The sequence below is a fragment of the Dromaius novaehollandiae genome, chromosome 1 (assembly GCF_036370855.1).
Source record: "Dromaius novaehollandiae isolate bDroNov1 chromosome 1, bDroNov1.hap1, whole genome shotgun sequence".
NCBI classification, from domain to species: domain Eukaryota; kingdom Metazoa; phylum Chordata; class Aves; order Casuariiformes; family Dromaiidae; genus Dromaius; species Dromaius novaehollandiae.
The window spans coordinates 190,769,584-190,782,111 of NC_088098.1; positions in this window are offsets into that span (position 1 = coordinate 190,769,584).

Here is a 12,528-nt window from a genome sequence, read left to right on the forward strand (position 1 = left end):
GGTACTTACTAAATGAACAACACGGAGTCATCTTTGAACAGTGACTCATGGCCTTTGGCATGTGCACTCTAAGAAGTGGGATAAACTAGCCTGGACAAAGCACCATCTGGATATAGTTACACTATCTTAAGAGCCAGTCATGCCACGAAGACATACCTCAGGTCATGCTACCTGTCTCCTACTAGCCCTTGAGCTAGTCAGTGAGCTTGGGTTTTTCTAAACATCTACATTTCTACTCTGATATTCCAAGAAAATCAGAGCATGCACAATGGAAGGTGAATCTGTGAGTAAAGGCTGATAGATCCCAAAGCAGTATCAGGGTCTACACACTGCTACAAGTGCAGCCAGGGCAGTGTCCACAAATGTGAGGTCTTGTGTGACTGCAGCTAGAGAGGCCGTGTGATTTTGGGCTGCTTTTGTTCCCAAGGGAGCCAGGCTGGCTCCCATGTAGTGAGGCCGATGCCAGCCTTTCGCACGCTCATGGAGCCTCAAAGAAAGCTTCATCACATCATGTGGCACCAGAGATATACAACTCCAGCCCTGCTCCATTCCAGGGCACAGGACTCTGACAGGTCTGGAGTGCTGGGGAGTGGTGGCCAATGCATAGCTTTCCTTCTGTCTCAGTTAGCACAAGTGGTTCATGCTGAAAGCCACCTCTGCTGGGACTCCAGAAATGGCCCATGTCCTCAAGCAGAGAACATGGGATATGCAATGACGGATCGCATATGAATTGCATTGAATATACTTTGCAGTCACTGCTGAGCAGCTCTTAGCAGTTTCTACATGGCATTGTGGAACTGTGCAAAAGCCCCCCCACAAGCCAGGCAAAGTCTGCCTGCTGAATATACTTCAGTGGATATGTCTGCTACAAAGCCAGAAGCTAGTAATGAAGCTTGAGCATCTTTGCTGGTGCTTATGTCAGCATATACAGCATTTTTTCATTGGCTGGTCTCAAAGGACTTGGCAGAGGTGGTGAATAGTTCCCCCCATTTGAGAAATAGGGAAAATGAGGCAGAAGTTCATGTAGTCATGCTAAGAGCTGCCTGTGCAAGCCAGAGGCAGAACCATGTCTATGAGCCAGGTCTCCATCTCAAATCACTGCTCTTCCCATTAAGCATCAGTGCCTTCTGGTGGGAACTTCTTTGCTTGCATCCTCCAGGTTTCTTGGAGGTGCCTTGGTCAATGACTTCCAAAGTTTTCCTTCTAGAATATTTTTCCTTTGAGCTGGGAAATTTCCCTTCAGGTGACGTCTGACTTGACACCAGTTCAGTGCCTGGGTATGGTTGCTATGACAGCTTCTCCCAGGTCTGTGGATCCTCATCCTGCCGATCCTCTGCAAACGCAACTATTGCATATCTTGTATTCTCTGGCAAATCAAAATACACTTCTTTTTTAATCTTCTCATGTCTGTGTCTCCTTTTGTTTGGAATCAGTAATGTTAAAGTGGCCTTGTGCTGCCAATATTTCAACAAGAGATTTTCAGGAAAAGAATCCCCACTTCAGTCTGTGACAGATTTTGGGTGCTGTACAGCTTGAGCTGCTGAGAAGAGAGACTGAGGAATCTACTTCTGTGGCTGGCCTTTGAAACAAAAATGCTTTCACATAAAAATCAGGAAATCAACACCCCTTGGCAAATATATGTAGCTTAAGGGCTCTTAATTTGAAGTAGCTTCAATAAACCTTCCTCATGAAAAAAACTGCTGGGTGATTAATACAATGATATGAACTGAGGTGCTGGATGGGCTAAGAGAGAGAGAGAGAGTGTGTGTGTGTGTGTGTGTGCATGTAGTGTGGAGCAAGAAAGAGATGCAGAAAAAGGAGTCATCTTAGCAAATGACATATAGCCCGCAGGGGCATATTCTTTTACTGTTCCCTGTTGCCATTTTGCAGCACACAAACATACATAATATTCACGCCTGCATTATCTCGAAGTTAAAATTCTGGTCAGATCTGGTCCTCACCTCTCCACTCTGTTAAATGAAGTTAACTGAGACTTCCCCCCAATTTATCTACATTGATTTGCATGTTAATAACTTTCTCTGAGTCAGTTCATTCTGCTGTCTTCTCAGTTTGCTCATTCTGGGAACCCTCCACTATAATTCTGACAATTTGCTTGCCTTCATCTCACAGCATGGGGAGGAAGCTTGATGGAGTCAAGAGTCCATCCTGATGACTCTAGAGCCTGTTTCCTTCCATTGCTATTGCCATGTCTCTGGGCAATGCCACATTGGGCGAAGCTGAGCATCTCCTTGGATGCTTTAGATACCTACCAGGGTGCAATAGACACTGCTCTACTCATTTCCCTTCCCAGTTATATGGTTTTGGATATCTGACTCAGGTACTGTCCCTTCTTTTTTCTTTTTTGCTCCCTCCTGAAGTTTCTTGGCTCCCCCAGTTCTGTGGCTCTCCTTGCCTTCTTCTCAACAGAGGTGTTACTTTTTAAGAGTAATCTCAATCTATGCTTATTGAGGAAACCAGCTGGAAGAATGGCCAATAGCCAAAACATCCATTCACTCACTTCTACCCCTTCCTGAAGCTGTAATACAAGAGCCCATCTAAATCAACAGCTTTGCCATGCAAGCAGAGTCAGCTCTGCAAGGAGGATTCTGCATAACTCCTGGAAACCTGGGTAGAAGGTCTAAGTCTTGCAAAAAGCAAAAGTCTCTTCCAGTCCTTTTTGGACTCTGACTTCCTCATTGTATTGCAGTGAGCACAACTCACTGTAGGGAGAAGCCTTCCAGTGCCAAGGAAGAGGAGATGGCTGCTTGCCAAGGCTGCCAGCAAGTTCTGTGAACAAGCAGTTACTGATCCACTAAGGCTGGTCCCTTGTGTTTCTGCACACTGCTGCATCTGCTCAAGACATGACTTTGGAGCATGTATGTGTGGGGGAAGACGCTGCTGTTTTTGTACAGTTTCAATTGAGTTTTCTCAGCTTCCTGGAGCATGGGCTGCTGGTTCACTGCCAAAGACCACGAGGCTTAATTTCCCACCTTTGAATTTCTTTCCCCCTCAGGATCTTCCCATCTGCTGCATTTCATCTTGCCCAGGTAAAGTTATGTGTGCCAATATTCCCCTTCCAAAAATACTGCAGTGTTTGTTTTGGTTCCTCCAGATTGTGCTGGCTCTGACTCCACATACTGTGACTACTGACTCATGGTCCCACTGGTCACCTCTATCTGATTCCAAAATTTCCACCGTCTCCTGCTCTTTGCAGTTTTGCACGGACCCTTTTGCCTAAGAATACTTGGCAATATGTTAATATGGCTACTATAGAGATCTTGTTTTATATTTAGTAACATCACTCATAAGCACAGAATTTTTTCAGTAAAGAAGGTTTAAAAAAAAGTCTTCAGCTGTTTCTGTGGTTTTTTCTATGCATAGACTGCAGAGAAAAATATTCTGATGAGGCTTCATAAGCAAGAAAGCTGAACTAAATGATTTTTTTTATTTTGATTTTACAAGGTTACCAGACCTTTGAATTAAAAAATACCAGACACAATTTTATTTGCTAATATTTTTTAAATTATTGTGCCCAATGGAACCAAGAAGGGGAACACAAGACAGAGCAGAATTAGGTTTATCCTGAGTCCCCTTTACAGGGTGAAAAATAATGCCAAAGTTTATTGCATCTTTAAAGCAAGGAAAACACATTGTCCTCAGTTCTTCCTGGGAGTTTCTACATCTGCAAAAGGCCAAGGTAGCTGAGGACCTTAGTGGATCAGTTGTGGCTGACCAGCTTAAAATAGAAGCACTTTGACAAGCCTCATGTTATGGTTAAAAATGAGCGACATCCCTGTTCAGGGCAACAACAGCTCCAGCTCCCACTCAAGGCCTCCACGGGTGGGCAGCAGGGACTAAGCCTGCCTTGCCCAGCTGCTGGGGTGGATGGGCTAACAGCTCTGTCCATGCATATAGTATCCATGGGACCTTCACTGTATCCTTATCTGTTTCTGACCAGAGGATCAAAGCCCTTTAAATAAAACGAAAGACCCAGACTAAAACCCTTTCCCTTGGAAGGCAGCCAGGCCCTATTCTGCTCACCCATTCCTCGTTTAGCTTCGGGCTGGCCTTTTTGCATATGTTTATTTTTCAACCCCTCTCTCCCAGAACAGGACTTAGGAGCCCTGCAGACAGCTGGTGAGGCTTAGCAGCCACCTGGGCCAAATACAGCCCACCTGCTCCCTTGGCCCGGCCCTCGGCCCCGCACGATGTCCACATCCAGGTCCGGACGTCACTTCCCCCCTGCACGGCACAGGACTGTCAGCCCTGTGCTCTTGCCACCCTGTTCTCCTGCCTCTCACTGGTTGCCCTCCAGATGGTGGTGTTTTGACGGTACCTGAATACAGATTGAGCACAGCAGGTGCCAGAGCTTTGGGTAATTGCACCCTAAGGCTATGAAATTCTCTGACAGCAAATCACCCAGGCAAATGCAGGCTGCAACGTTTCTCCCTGCTGAAGCATGTCAAGCAGTGCAGTTGGCGTTTGTGCCCTTTGGATCCAACGGCACTGTGTAAACCCAGGAGGGGAAAAGCTGTTTTATGAAGACGTCTGCTGCCTTTTCAGCTGCCAGAGAATACATGGATCAGGATTCTTCTCTCTCCCCTCCATTCACTTCCAGCTCTTTCTTCGGTCATAGTTTTGCTCAGAATGAACTGCAATTCGGATGTCAGTGGCAACTATTGCCCATGTCAGGTCTAGCCAGGTTTCAAGCAGAGTAAAGCTGTGTTGCTGAATGTTATAGACTTTTTTTATCTCCACGTGGGGGGAAAGGGGAGAGGAAGAGAGAGGTCCATAGAGTTCTGGCTCCCAAGTGAAGACAAGTTCTTGTGATCAATCCTCAGCTGATATGCTTAATTAACTTTGTGTCATCATTGTTTACCGTGTTTCTTTGCCTCTGGGTTTAGTAAGGATCAGAGCCAACATACCATCCCTATGAAGAGTAAATGCTTTGCCGGTAGCTTGACCCAGATTGCCTGCAACGGATTTGCAGGTATTTTCTTGAGTATTTTCTGTGCTGCTGGTAGAGGTGAACACTTCTAGGTCAGCAAAGCTGTATCATCAGACTGTATCTCCTGGTATTTCCTTCCCTGTCAGAAACTGTATTGATATCTGTGAGGTAAAGATACTGGAAGAGGACTGGTGAGGATAGAGGAACTGAGACATATAAGCTGGGACCTGGGAAGAGTATGGTGATATATTCATTAACACAGAGTTTAGGTGTCTCCTCTGGGATTAGTGTCCAAGGGGCTAACAGATGAAGTGCCTTTAACAGTTGCTTGAGTAATGGCTATCATTCTACAAGGCTGTTTTAGGACATAGGCTGTATTTCTGCCTATGAAATGACAGCACTGCCAAGGCTTCACAACAAAACCAGAAGGATGTGACAGTCATGTCTGTCAAACGTTTCCAATATACCAGCTGGACATTGGGTTTTGCTCTAAATATTTTCTCTGCATTTGTCAGGAAATAAGTTTGTGTCCTCAGCTTCAATGTGTGTCACAGAGCAGGTTTGCTGGAGCTACATCAAGAGCATACTGTTTGAATAGTCTTATGGACAATTCATGTCACTTCTCCATTTTTCTGCTTTCTGTCCCTGGTCACCTAGGGAGCAGCAGGAGCTTCTGCTGTGACTGTGCTCGGGTCCATGCCCAAAGGGGGCTGCATGTGCTGTACCTCTCTATGGAGTCAGATGAGCCTGGTGTGTGTGTGGCTGCACCAGGCCATGTCCTGCTGCAGGTGGGATTCAGCTCCAGGATGGGCTGATCTCCAGCCCTGGGAAGTCAGTGACCTTTCGGTTTGTCTCAGTTTTTTTAGTCAGCCTTTCTATACACACAGAGGGGAAGAGAAATCCAAGGGAAGCAGATAACTGTAGAAAGTGCCACAGAGCCTGCCTCACAGACTTGGAGAAGAAAATGACACAGATTCTTATTCAGACACGTATATGGGGTGTGGAGATTCATTTGCCACCCTTAGGAGGTCAAAGGAAGCTAAACTAACACTGCAGACATTCATATTTGTGGCACTAGGTAGCCCAGTGATTCTGGACTCCGAAGATATGGGTAGGCCAGCAAAGTCCCTGGAGTTTTAATCTTTTCCCTCACTCCATCTGCAGTTAGGGATTAATCTCCATACTGTAGCTTTCTCATCTAGGAACCAGAAATATTATTCACCAATCTCAGAAGAGTTTTTGTGAGGATTAACAAGGATTTGGAGTGAGGTATAAGGGCCTCTATATGACCTAAGTTTGGGTTTTATATGACATAAAGCTGGCCTTACCATATGCTCCCATTTGAAATATTGGTATTGCAGCCATGATGGTTTGGAACCAAGTTCTTTCCCTCATTGTTTTTCTTGCTGTGAAGGCTGAGAGACTGTAACATTGTCGTGATCTTGGCCTCCCCCTGAGCCAAAGGAATTTGCTTGTACTATAAACTCGTACGCAGAAGAATGCAACATGCTCAGTGCACAAGCATCAGTGGTTTGGCAGCAAAATTACACTCTGATGGTTTGGTTTGGTTTGGTTTCATTTGACTTGCACAGAGAGAAATTTGGAATTGTGGAAGAAGCTCTGCATCTGAACGCTTTTGGTGAATAATTAGTTTTGAAGTGGCTGCCTACACTGCAGCATCTGGGAGTGCCTTCCCTTCCACATAGTTGTCCCAGCAGTGTCTTGACCCCACACCGGGTCAAGGATGGGCACATTCTTGCCCTTCTGCTCCTATATTCTTTAATTTCCACACCAAATAAACTCACATGCACTTTTCAAACAGAAGCCACAGCTCGCTCTGCCAGGGTGCCAGCCTAAGTGGCTGAAACAGCAGGTCTCAGATGCATGTAGCAGCTCACACTGAAAGATAAATCTTGACATGTCTCTTGCAATAACTATACTGAGGTTACCAAGCTATGAGCCTTCCCACTGCTGTCTTAAAGCTGGGCCACTGGGGTCCTCCCTGACATACACCTCAGGGGACTTCACAGCCAGTGCAGAGAAGAGACAAGCCCTTGAAATGACCCTAGTGTCACTGAGATCCTAAGCACGAATATCTGTGTGTGTGTGTGCTCAGGCAGCCATGGACAATTTGTTTTTCTTCTACCTTAATACAAACGTAAGAAGTAAATGCAGCCTTTTTAATGACTGAAAGATTTGAGAAGAAGGTGCTGCCAGACAAGCTGGCCCAAATTGCCTTGGTGCAACTACAGAGCTGTGGAGGAGGGGGCTCGCTCACATTTTCTTCCTGGGACCTCTTCCATAGTCCTTTGGCAAATCCTTCACTGTGTAAAGGCTCTCTCTTCCTGCAAATCCTAATGTATTGCAGTAACAGTAATCTATCATGTAGATTTTGTGGATCACTTATATAAATTACAGTGAAACATCAGTCCTGACTGTGGCTTAAAATAGACACAAGGGCAACAATACAGCGGCAGTAGTAAAAGAAACAACAACAGCACTAATAATAATGAATTGATAAAAGAATATATCCATTAAAGTCTCTCCTCTCTACACATATGTGATAATAAAAGTATTCTTAGCTTGAAAATTATTTAATATAAGATTATATTTATTCTTTATGGCTTCAGAAATATCAGTAAGGTTTACGGAGTCCTACACTGTTTTAAGACACAGAAATATCACAGTTTTTCTTCAGAGACATCAGGTTGCTTTTAAATGCAAAGAGGCAATCAGATTTGTATTCTTCATTTTGCTGATGATTCTCTATGTTAGCACATCATCCTGTAGAGGAAAACACCTTTTTAATAATGTAGTGTATTAGACATTTCCACATTGTGGTGACTATATTTAGAACTCTCATCTTTCTGGACAAGCTGAATCTCCTGGAGAGCTGGGCCTAACTGATCTATGCTCAAAACAAAACACTGGATCTTGTGTGGATACACACAAGATAAGTTGTGTGGATATGTTGGATAGCTTGTTTAGCCAGTGCTGCTAAAAAACTTTTGCAAATGATTTCATTTACAAAGTGTTCTGCCTTTATTGCCTCTAAAACAGCAGCTGTCTATCTTTCTTTTGCCTTTCCCCAGTGAAGCCTTTCCAAAATTTCTATTGGATGTGCACTAGGCTCATTTCTCGTCTGCTTTCTGACTGAGGCTCTTTTCTGAAAAGGAAGGGAAATCCACATGGGACAAGTGGCAGCATTCACGAGGGAACACTACTACAAGCAATTGGATCTTCCAGAAGTCTCTCAAAATAGAAATATTCCAGAATTACTTGCATTTTCCAGTTCCCAGAAAAACTTTAGAATAACTGCTAAGTGGAACTAAACTAACAATCAAAAAAAAAAAAAAAAACCCCACCATCTCTATCCAAATGCAATGCTTGATGTAAAGAACTGGAGATGTTATTGACTACATATGTGCATTTTCTTTTCCTTTGGTTCTTTTGTAAAATTAACTGGGTTTGTACTAGCTCAGCCAAGATAACGTATTGCTTTGAAATCATTCCTAAATATTTTCAAGATATTTTCTCTAATTCAAAGAGCTAACATTCTTGAATTGTCACTGAGCCAAGATGGAGTGGTTCATTAAGAATAGCTGACAAGCATTTGGATGGAAGAAGTCAGGCTAATAATAGTACATGCTTTCAGTTCAAGGCAGAATTCTGAAGCATAGAAATTCAATACTGATGACGATGTAAACCCTTAACTTAAAACAAGGGCACATGTTAGGGGTAGAGACAACCACAATAACGAAGGGAGGCTACCTCTGCCCTATGCATGTGGAGCAAGTGTGTACTAGAAGTTGCTGATGGCATGTCTTCAGATCCTTACTTTTTATTGCTTAATGTGTGCTTGCTTATAGTTAAAGCACAGTAGAGAGACTTGGTTGAAGTATCAGACTTGGTTAATAACTCCTTTGCTCTGCTAAACTATTGTTAACAATATGCACTAAGTAATCTTTAATGGCTGAATGCTATAGAAGGATACAGTCACCCCTAACTATAATTGCAGGTAGGTAGACTGAGGAAAGCCTGTATAGTGATAGGCAATATGAGCATTTGAGCCAGGTCTAGAAATTACAAGCACTTGGTTCATACAATCAGATTCAGATATCTTGGAGTAAGATTCATGTGACTTAACTGTGTTTGAGCTGTAGGTGTTCACTCCTGAGCTAATTTTCTTTCTTGCTTTTAAAGAGAAATAGGCTTTTCAAGGGCTTGATTCTAATTTAGGTGCTTACTTTAGGCTGAGAGGAATTGATCCCTGATCTATCCTCTGTGGCAGAGTATATTTCTGCCTCACAAAGGCAACCTAAAATGATTATGTTATCAGCTGAACCCTGCACCTCGTCACTGCTCTTTCACCTGTATGCATGAACAAAACAAAGCCAGGCCATGTCCCCCCACTCAAACACATGATTGCACATACTATTTGTTAGCAGGCTTTGTGGTATGATTTTGGTGCATGCCAGCCAAGAGTCTCATGGACTGTGCCCAGGCACAGTTCTAGCATTAGCGTGGGTGAAGGGCCATTCCCACTGGACAGGCTGAAATGGTGCTAAGAGAGGCTAAGTGGAGCAAAGACCTTTACCTATATGGACATGGGCATACCAGGTCACTTGGCCTCAGGGATCAGGTATGGTTCTGGCAGGTTTCACTTATGGGCCTAGACATAGCATTTTACGTACTTAGGTTTCTTGAAAATACAGATAAAATCCTAGCCTCCATTTTCTTGGGACTGATATGCTAAACTGTATTTCTATGTATGAGGGGCTTTTCAGATCGTGTCACAGACTTGTCTAAGAAAAATAGTGACCCGGTGTCCTTTCCTAAACTCCCCATTACCTGAGTGGTGTGGAGTGTAGATGCTGCCAGATGGCTTCCCACTGTTGCGCTGAATATTTATGGTACACAGATGGAGCACCACAGTGGATCAGACCACTGATCTCTCTAGATCATCTCTAGTCTTGGCTTCAACATGGAAACAATTTGGTGCTTCAGTAGGTGGAATAAAATCCTTGAAATGGGCAAATGAACATTGTCTCCCTTCACAGGGGTCTCATGTGCACTAATCTCTTAAGATCAGTCAACAGCTTCAGTTCTGAAGGATGATGCTCAATATACCTTACAAATGTTCCAGTGTAACTTATTTGGACAGGTCTGGCTATTCCTGCTCTCCAGGTACATTGGATTCTTTCAAGAATACTGGCCTCAGAAAATGCCCACGGCAGGTCTTTTCCATGAAGCATGAAGAAGCATATTTGAATTTCTCACCTTTTATTTTCATTGACCCCCTTGTCCTTGCCTTGTGAGGCAGTAGAAATAGGAGCTCTGGCACTGTGTCGTTCATTACACTCTATCTTTTTATCTGGTGCTGGGGCATAATTTGAGGTCAGCAAGAGCTGCAAATCAGGATCTGTGACCTTTTCTCGTGCCTGTGAGGGACTGTGGGCCAAATCCATAAGCGTGTGATCTTCTGTTCTACATGATCAGTTCAATCAAATTTCCACATATAGACCATTGACTTTTAGATCTGCAGTTGCTTGGATCACTTCTAGAGCCCAATTTTAAAATGCATGCAACATCTACTACTTCACAGTTCTCTGGAAAAGTGGCTGCTTTTTTTGTTACAAATGCAGTCAACAGTTCAGCTACTGCATGTGTGAGCATCCGTGAAAGGAGCTTGAGGGACAAATCATCTGGGCTTGGTTATAAATAGTATGTAAATACCGAGTTTATTCTAGCACCTGTTCTTCTGTCACCTCTTTCTATGGGAGTATCTCATCATGGCTATCAGAAAAGACAGGCAGGAAACTGCTCAGCATCCTGGTGGTTAAAACTGAGGCAGACAGCCATCTTGATTCTCATCGTTCTCATCCTTTTAATTGCTCCTTCCTATCCACTGGAGTCACTGATTCTGCGTGGGTTTCTTGCTTCACTTATACTTTGTCTCTAATTGATATTTACTCTTTGCACTTACAACCTATTTGCTGTTTGAACTTCACTTTGCCTCTCACAATTTAAGCTACTGTAATTTATGCTCCTGTTTGTTGGCCTAACTGGCACAAGAGTTCCACATTAGAAGAAATTTCGTTGGGCTTACGTAGCAGCACAAGCCTTTATGTGAAAAGCAGTTTGCATTCTCCAGTATGAAAGGTGCTGTGTAAAATGAAGGATGGTGTGCAAGAACTTTAAATAATCTGCCCAAGGCTTGATGTTATAATGACATGCTCCTTTAAAGATCTTAAAATCTTTCTTCTGCTTGCTTTTGTGCCTGCATTAATCATGCTTTCTTAATGACAATAGGAGTCACTAAGGAACACATATCTGGTATTCCTTTTTCAAGCTATATATCCTTTTAATGACTCCCATGATACAGCAAGAGATTTCCCATTCATTATTTTGCAGCACATGTTTTGCACTGCCATGATGTAGCTAATTAGCTGCTGACATATTCAGATTTCACATCTGCAGCTTTATTACCAGAATGAAAGCCACATGAATCTTCATTTTTTGGTGTTTTGGGGTGTTTTTCTTTTAATATGAGACCTCTGGACCTTCCAGATATTCTTTTTTAGCTTATTCTCCACAGCTCTGGGTAAGCAATAATTGCCTGATGTCTGGAAAATTCAGATGTATACCACCTGTCACAGCATCTATTAGTCATCACTATGTTTCTCTGTCACAGCTTCATCAGTGCTAGGTGACTATAGCCAAGGTAAATAGAAAATGTAACTGGAGAAGTAGAACACAATGTAGTGTTTGTTAATTTGGTCTTTTTTGAAGATCACTCTGTCAGTGGTCATGCCAAGTATGGGCATTTTGTTCTTTTCTTTTGCCCACTTACCACTCTCAATGTTATGAAGGACTTTAACCCAAACATTTACATTTCAGCTAGCTATGGCCATTTGCAATTGTTTTCAAGCTAACACACACAATGAGCTGCTTGGCAGAAAGACTAGACAATAAGTTTATTTTAAATAAAGTGCTTTATACCTCTATATTTTTAGAGAATTATGCTCCTCGCTGTCTTAATCTGTGCCAGTAAACCATGTGAAAACCTGCATCTTGATCCATCCTTTGTAGGTTCTGTCCTCTGAAGTTATTCCAGATATAAGGCTCATTGAGCTTATGCTAACTCAAGATAGAAGGAAAATGTGTGTCATCCTGAAGTTGATGGCAAAGTTCCTGTTGATGTCAAGAGGGCCAGGATTTTACCCAAAGAGATTTGTCATTGGTTTCATTGGAGAAGTGACAACATGGACTGCTCTGATAAGATTCTCACTTAGTCAGTGCCAAAGCATCCACCCACTCTATGTCCAAACAAGACAAAAATCCAGATGGCGTCACATCACATTGCCATCCAGATCTATTTCTAAAGAGTTTTAGAGCCAAATTTGATCAATATGTGTAAAATGTTTGACTCTAAATTTTCTGTAGCACTTTAGTAGGCAGTTCCTAGGATAGATGCTATGGTTAACAGGACGTGCATAACCACTATCCTCAGCTGAAGCAATCAGATGAGAGAGTCGGTAGGATCCCTCCCTACCTCCTGGTTTGGGTGGGAGACATCA